We start from the raw sequence: 8,622 nt of genomic DNA on the forward strand, positions 1-8,622 counted from the left end.
AGTTCATTTTGAACTACTATATGAATAAGATTGATGCTACTTTGCCAGAATTGTTGAATATGCTGGTAATTGCAGAGGGTACCTTGAAAAGTTCAAGGGGCACAGTTCTAGCTGCAGAGCGGGCTTCCTTCAAAAGAAAGTCTTCTTTCAAGAAGAAGAAAAAGCTCGCAAAGAAGTAGAAGAACGAAGCCAAGCCTAAGAAACAAGTTTCGAAGAAGGCCGACGATAAAAAAAAATATTTACATTGCAATATCGAAGGCCATTAGAGAAGGAACTGTCCGATCTACCTAGCGACTGTCAAGAGCAGGAAGAAGGATGGGCATTTTGAAGGTACATCTGAGTTGCTCGTTATTGAAACTAATCTAATGATTTCCTCTTCTTCTAATTGGATTCTTGATTCTGGTTCAAGTACTCATTTGTGCACTTCAATGCAGGGTCTTGAAGAAGTTAGGGAGCTGAGGGAAGGCAAGATCATTCTCCAGGTCGGCAATGGAGCAAGGGTTACTGCTGTGGCCGTCGGGACCTATCTTCTGCGACAACCGTTATGATTTAGTTTGCTTTTAAAAGACTGTTTCTATGTACCTATATCCAGTAAAAATTTAATTTCTATCTCTGTGCTGGCACAGGATAATTATAATTTTTATTTCAATAAAGATATATGTTCTATTTATTGCAGAAATAAACTTATGGCATGTGCTTTCTTGATTGACGGTCTTTACCATTTGCATACAGATGTAAGTGTAAACATTAACGAGCAAATAATGCGTGGCATAGGGTCTAAGAGATCTAGAGATAGGATCAGCCAAAAATATCTGTGGCACCTTAGGCTAAACCATATTGGAGAAGATAGACTCATCAAACTGGAGAAAGATGGTCTTCTTGGACCATTGACTTTCGAGTCTTATCCAGCCTGTGAATCATGTCTTCAAGAAAAAATGGTCAAGCTGCACTTTGTGGGATAAGAAAAAAGTACCACTGAGATATTAGCCCTAGTACACACTAACGTGTGTGGTCCATTTGACGTACAAGCCAGGGGTGGCTATATCTACTTCATAACTTTTACTAATGATTATTCATAGTATGGGTTCATGTATCTGATGTACCGAAAGTCTAAAGCCTTTGAAAAGTTCATAGAATTCAGACATGAAGTAGAAAATAAGATCAAAAAAATCCATAAAAATTCTTCGATCAGATCGAGAAGGAGAATACCTTAGTGAAAAATTTCGAGCCTATCTTAAAGATAATGGCATAGTCTCATAGTGGACACCTCCAAGGATGCCTCAGCTCAACAGGGTATCCGAAAGGAGGAATCGAATCCTATTAGATATGGTCCGATCTATGATGAGCTTCACAGACCTTCCTGACTTTTTCTAGGGACATGCTTTGCTTTCTGCGATTCATCTCTTAAATCGGATTCCATCTAAATCCATTCCTACCACACCATATGTATTATGACATAGTAAGAAGCCAACTCTTGGATACCTCAAGATTTGGAGATGTCCGACCCATGTCAAGCGACAGCAGGCGGACAAGTTAGAGGCTAGATCCTTTAGGGCTCGTTTTATAAGGTATCCTAAGAAAACCATGGGATACTACTTCTATCTTCCTGAAGATCACAATGTGATTATGAGTCGTCATGCCGTCTTCTTAGAAAAAGAGTTTATCCAAGATGGAGGTAGTAGGAGGAAGATTGATTTCGAAGAGAAAATCTCTGAAGAGCATCAAGTCCAAGGATTTGAACCCAATAATGAGCCAGTAGATGTGATATCTCCTCCACCTCATAAATCAAGTAGGATCTCCTGTCCTCTTGAAAGATACTTAGGTATTCTTATAGATGATTTAGAAGAAGCATTCCTTGTGGGAGATAGGGACATTAGGAATGATCCCAAAATCTATGATGAGATAATGTTAGATGTAGACTCTGAAAAATGGATGGATGCGATGAAGTCAGAAATTGACTCCATGCATTCCAATCAGATTTGGTCTTTAGTAGATCCATCTGAAGGTATTATACCTATTGGGTGTAAATGAATTTACAAAAGAAAGATTGGGTCGGATGGTAAGGTAGAGACCTATAAGGCAAAGCTAGTTGTGAAAGATTATAGTCAACGCAAAGGTATCAACTATCATGAAACTTTTTCATCCGTAGCCATACTGAAATCCATTCGTACTCTACTTGCCATAGCAGCTTTTCATGATTATGAAATCTGACAGATGGATGTGAAGACTACCTTCCTAAATAGATATCTTGAGAAAGATATCTATATGGAGTAACTCTAGGTTTCACATCCAATGATAGTGATCACAAGGTCTGCAAGCTGTAAATGTCTATATATAGACTCAAGCAAGTATCTCAGAGTTGGAATACTTGCTTCAATGATGTGATCAAAATATTTGATTTCATCAAAAATAAGGAGGAGCCGTGTGTGTACAAAAAGGTCAGTGGAAGTGCTGTCATATTCTTCATATTGTACGTAGATGATATCCTCCTGATTGAGAATGATATTTCCATACTGATGTCGGTCAAAGTATGGTTGTCGAAAGAGTTTACCATGAAAGACCTAGGAGAAGCTTCCTACATTCTTGATATAAAGATTTATAGAGATAGATCTAAGAGAATGATAAAACTCTCACAGTATATATACATAGAGGAGGTGCTGAAGAGGTTCAGCATGAAAAACTTCAATAGAAATGTTTTTCTCCTTAGACATGGCATTTATCTCTCCAAGAAGATGTGCCCTGACACACCTGAGGAGATCCAGTGCATAAGCAAGATCCCTTATGCTTCGGTAGTAGGGAGTCTCATATATGCTATGTTATGTACACGCCTTGATATAGCACTTACCGTGAGTGTCACGAGTAGATATCAGGCAAATCCAGATGAAGAATACTGGATTGCTATTAAAAATATCCTTAAGTACTTGAAAAGGACTAAAGATTTGATGTTGGTCTTTGATAGAGGATCAAAGCTGAAAGTTAAGGGATACACCGATTCAGATTTTATAACTGATGTCGATGATAGAAAGTCTACATCAAGGTGTATCTTCTTGTGTAATGGTGGTGCAGTTAGCTAGAAGGATTTCAAGCAGTTGATCATTACAGATTCGACCATAAAAGTTAAGTACATCACCGCCTCTGAAGCTGCTAAAGAAGTTTTTTTATTCAAGAAGTTTGTTGCGGAGCTGGGTGTGATGCCATTAGATGTTATTGCACTGCACTGCGACAACAATGGCGTCATAGCTCTCGCTAAGGAGCCTAGGTTTCACCAGAAGTCCAAGCACATAGAGCGACGGTTTCACATCATATGCGAATACCTTGAGAAGAAGTTCGTCGAGGTGTAGAGAATCGACTCTGCGTGAAATATGGCAGATCCACTAACCAAATCTCTCAGCCAGCAGAAGATCGAAGCTCACCTTGAGAAGATGGGTCTTAGGTATATGGCCAATTGACTTTAGGTCAAGTGAGAGTTTGTTGGATTTGTGCCCTAAAAGTCAATTGCTGGCTGACACATTATGTAATTCTTGGACCTATACTTGTACTTATAATTTTTATTATCAATAAAAGATTTTTTTTTTCCAATCATATTTATGTGTCTATGATTTATCTTAAAAATTAATAAAGATGATTTTTGTATATTCTTAAAGAGTTAAAAATTTGAGACATACACTAATTAGTGATTAATTTCTAAATGCTTTCGATTAATGGATCGTCATGGAGGACAGTGATCAATCCATTTGAGATCGGTACATGGTTTACCTCCCTTATGAACAGATGAGTCTCGGGTTTGCAGTGTAGAGACACTGGGATGAAGATGTAGGTGGTTGTTAGAGAACAACTGGCATTGAGCATGACCAACACGAGAACAACATGGATGTCTACTCACTCGTCAGTAGTCTTCTCGATGCTGCAGTGGTGTGAGTGGTCCTTTGACCTGCGGTATCATTGGCTATTTGCAGTGAGGCTATTAGGTTTGACTGCATATTTTCTTGGTCCCTAGCCATTCGGGTCCTTGCTGTGTATATTGACTTCAGTAGGTTCAGGTTCGCTATTTAGAATAAGATGCACCTAGATGGGATCTATCGATCTTGGTAGAAAAGGAGAAGTCCTATGCGATTTGTGAGACTGAGTTCAGAAAGTCTTTAGCCAAAGCAAGTGTGAATACTGAAAAAGAATTTTCATGAAATTTATAAATGAACTCAAGTCAAGCCAATCTAGCATATGACTAACGATGGGGTTTGACGAGCTCTCCATGACCTTCGTCAAGTCGGGACTCACGATAGAAGGACTAAATCATATGATAACTTTACCTAGAGGTTCGTACTTTAATACTACTGAGTTGTCACTATATACTGCTAGATGTCACTGTAAATTGTGAGATTCATCAGACATCATCTTAATGATCGATGGCCCTCGAAGGGTAGAATTAAAAATATTCTAATCCATCGAAAAGAGTTTCGATGATATTATGATAGAGATCACAATATATCTCACTACCAGATAGAATGGAACCTATGAGGTCACTCATTAAGAGATTTAATCTCAAATTTATCAATTGAGCTTATGAAGTTTCAATTGGATTAGGGTTTATTGAAATTCTATTAGATTTATGAGAACCATGCTAGCACACGATTAAACCAATTCTTTTTAAGATTTTGATTTAATCAAGTCCATAGCCTTGAATCTAACCTAAATTCATTTGGATTTAATTGAGCTCTTAATTGTGAGCCCAAGATAATTTGATTAAGTCAATTAGTTGGAATAATTATCCGAACATTATCTCTTCTTCATCTCCTAATTATCTCTAAGTATGCATGTGGAATAGATGAAAGAATATGTGGCGCATCTTTTTCTTTTTGAAAATTATTGGGTGCCATATCCTAAAGGGACCCATCCCCTCTTATGTGTCATGGCATGGAGGAGAGAGAGTGGGGTCCACGTCCCATCTCTTTTGGCTAGAGATCCCTTTGTGGGGCACCAACAATCACCTGACATATATTCCATGGATACCTATTGTACATACTTAAAAGGACTGATTAATTATCATTTATATCTGATTTTATTTGGTATAAATCAGATTTAAAAGGTAGAGGATTCTTATGAGATAAGAATCTATCATTTTAAGTTGATAAGATTCCTAATATGTGTTAGGGTTTGTGTCTATTTAAAGGGAGGCTTCTAGGATTTCAAGATTGATTGATTTTTTATCAACAAAATTATTTCTCTCCCTCTCCATGCCTCCTTTTCTTCTTTTTCTTCCTTTTCATGCCCAAAAGTTGGGTGCATTCCTTCCACACGCCAAGAAGCAAGGGTTGCTAATTTAGAGATTAAAGATCGAGGAGAGAAAGAAAAGGCTACAGATCAAAGGAGTTGGTTTCACAGTTAAGATCAAAGGAGCTGATCAAAGTCTTCAAGGCCAAAGTTTTTCTTAAGAAGAAGAATCTCGTACGAGAAGAAAAGTTCGAGATTGATCCTGGTTGATACCCGTAGAGGTCGGACAAGTGTACGGCTCAATCTTTTACGAATCCAAGATCATCGAAAGTGGTGAATTTTCTACCCACACAAAGGTAATGAGATCTGATCTCATAAAATTTTTCTAAATTCTAGATTGATAATTTGTGCTTTTTTTGAGCTTGGATAGGTTTAGATCTGGTATCTAGCATATGGGGTTAAAGGGTTTAATCCATTTTATTATTCACTGTTTATTTTTAAAGTTTTGAAATCTATACATGCTGCCAACTCGATTTTCTAACACTAAGCTCAAAATTTGGTATATTCAAATTGAAGATTCTTAGGTGAAACATTGGATTGATGACTAGGTTCAGGTGGTTGGTGGATATTGAATGGATTGTTCCTGAAATTTACTATCGGTTGGCTCAGTAATTGACCTGATTTTTTTCTCATGATGGACTCAGCTAACTATCCTATTTGTACTTCTAGTCTGACGATAGATTACTATTGGGTCACAATCAGTTGTTGAAGTTGAGTAAACCTATCGTCGGCTAGATTGGTCTGTTGAGGAGGTAGGTATATGGCTAATTGTGATAAGATGGCTGGATAGGTAAATTAGGCTGACCTCTATTATAGGCATAATTCTGATATGGGGTCTATTTTGAAAATTTTGTATCGGAGGAATTTGGGTCTAAGCCTGAGTCTGTTGGGATTTTCAAAAAAAAAATTAGGTAATTCCTCCAACCTGGATTATATGTGTTCACGAATGGATCATTAACTGATTTGGAGTAGCCTTGTGTAGCTTGAACTTATTTTTAGATGAAAGATGAAAACTGTGTAGTCATGGAACATTCACTCACATGATGGGCTGGACTAGTACAGATAAAATAAATCTCTTGATAATTAGGAGGTGATGTGTATTGTATAGAAGATTGTGGACCTAGAGCTTGGACTTGATCTAACTTCTAGGTAAAAAGGTTGATTTTATCTAATTTTTGAGCTATCATGTTTAAGTCAACCTTAGAACTAGAGTCTGAATATTTGATCTTATAGATTCCTGTCTGCTTTTGGTGAGGAATCAACCTTTCATAGGAAGATAATGAAGTATGGTTGAACAAATTTTCACTTAAGATTTTCAACAAGGCATAAGCTTCGTCCTCACTTGTTATCCTAAAAATTGATTTTGATAGTCACAAACTATTTGAGGAGACTACTAATGAGTTTCTTATCCTTGGAGAATACTTTGATGTTGTTTCAGATAGTCTAAAAATATTGAGTTTGAAAAGCTTCTTCAAGAGTGTCAAAGTTAAAGATTTTATAGGTTGGAGATGTTTTTGAAGTCTTTTGGGAGTATCAAATTCATTTAAATCTATTTAAGAGTGTTTAGTAGTATTTTGGTAAGTTTCGGACTTTAAATGTATGAAAAATCAGATTGAAACAAAATGGGATGATCTAACTGGGTCATCTCCTTGTATTGGGGAGCTGGTACGTACCTGTTTTCGCTTGTGGCACGCAGTGGGATGACCCATGGGTCGATCTCTGAGATCCTAAGACCAAAATAGAGAGCATGATTTTTTGTTTCGCCAAATGAGGCAACTTATGGGTCTACTCATTCTCAATGAGGCATCCCATGGGTCAATCCATGTGGAGCTGACACTCGTAACGGCTAGTTTTCAGTCTGTTTTTGATACATTTAATATGCATTAAACACACTCCAACGGCTCTTAACCAATCTAAGACACTCTCAAGATTAAATGAAGACTATAAATATTTTTTAAAAGTGGAAAATTAGAAGCAACAAAGAAGTAATCAAGCTCAAATTTAAGAAAGAGAAAAGAAAATCCTAGAAAGAGAGAGAAGTATTTAATCAGCTCACCAACCACTCTCCAGCTGCATTCAAATATCCAAATCAACTAAGGGTGTCCAACAAAGGCTTCTACTCCTTGAGTATTATGCTTTTATTGTTTTATTATGCTCATTTAAGGAGTTCTTTTGTGCTGAAATTTTTGTACTATTTTTTTTTGCTATTGTACTTTGAGAATTAAATTTTGGGAGATTTCAAAACTCGGATAGATTGATCCGAACCTGTAATCGGAGAGTTTGTGGGTTGGCTTGTATCTGAAAAATAAGTGTTCTTACTTGGACAGCAAGGATTGGTGTAATTGGACGTGTTGTAAATTAAAAATCTTTTTAATGAATTGAATTTCTAAGTTGGAATTTAGAGAGTAGATGTAGGTGCAAGGTTAGCACTGAACCATTATAAATTTTTTGTGTTTGGTGTGCTTGCATATTTTTTTTCTTCATTGTGCTCTATACTTGTTCATTAGTTAATTGTGTTTGATCTTCTTTTTTTTATGAATTAACTCACCTCACTCATCAAGTTGAGCACGTTACTTGTGAGCACTAATCACTAAAAATTTTAAAAGACCTAATTCATCCTCTCTCTTAGGCTCCACATCTGGGCAACAAGTAGTTTCAGAGCTCGGTGCTCTAGCCCTTGTTTGATTTAACTATCAAAAGCCAAAGATCTATGGCAACTCAATTTGACACATCTCTAGCCGAGGCATAATCCACCAACCGATCTTCACTTTTCAATGGGTCCAACTCACTTATTGAAAAGCTCAAAAAAAATATTTATCCAAGCACTTGACTATGATATGTGGAGTATCATAGTGAATAGACCTCACACACCCATTAAGTTGATTGATGGTGTGTCCTTCCCTAAGTTGGAAGGTGAATGAGATGAGTTTGACAAGAAATGGCTCAGCTCAATGCTAAAGCCATGAATGTTCTGTACTATACCTTAGATGTAAATAAATTTAACCATATTTTTATATGTAATTCAGCTAAAAAAATTTGAGATAGATTAGAAGTTACATATGAGGACACAAACTAAGTAAAAGAGTCAAAAATTAACATGCTTGTGCATAATTATGAATTGTTTAAAATGAAACCTGATGAGTGCATAATATAAATATTTACTCATTTCATTGATATCATAAATGGTCTAAAGAGCATTGAAAAGTGTTATTCTAATAGTGACCTTATAAGAAAAGTTCTTAGGTTTCTACCAAGATCGTGCGAAGCAAAGGTCACGATGGTTCAAGAAGCCAAAGATTTAAACATCCTACCTTTGAAGGAGCTGTTTGGATCTCTCATGACCCACGAGCTGAC

This window comes from Elaeis guineensis, chromosome 1 (genome assembly GCF_000442705.2).
Source record: "Elaeis guineensis isolate ETL-2024a chromosome 1, EG11, whole genome shotgun sequence".
NCBI classification, from domain to species: domain Eukaryota; kingdom Viridiplantae; phylum Streptophyta; class Magnoliopsida; order Arecales; family Arecaceae; genus Elaeis; species Elaeis guineensis.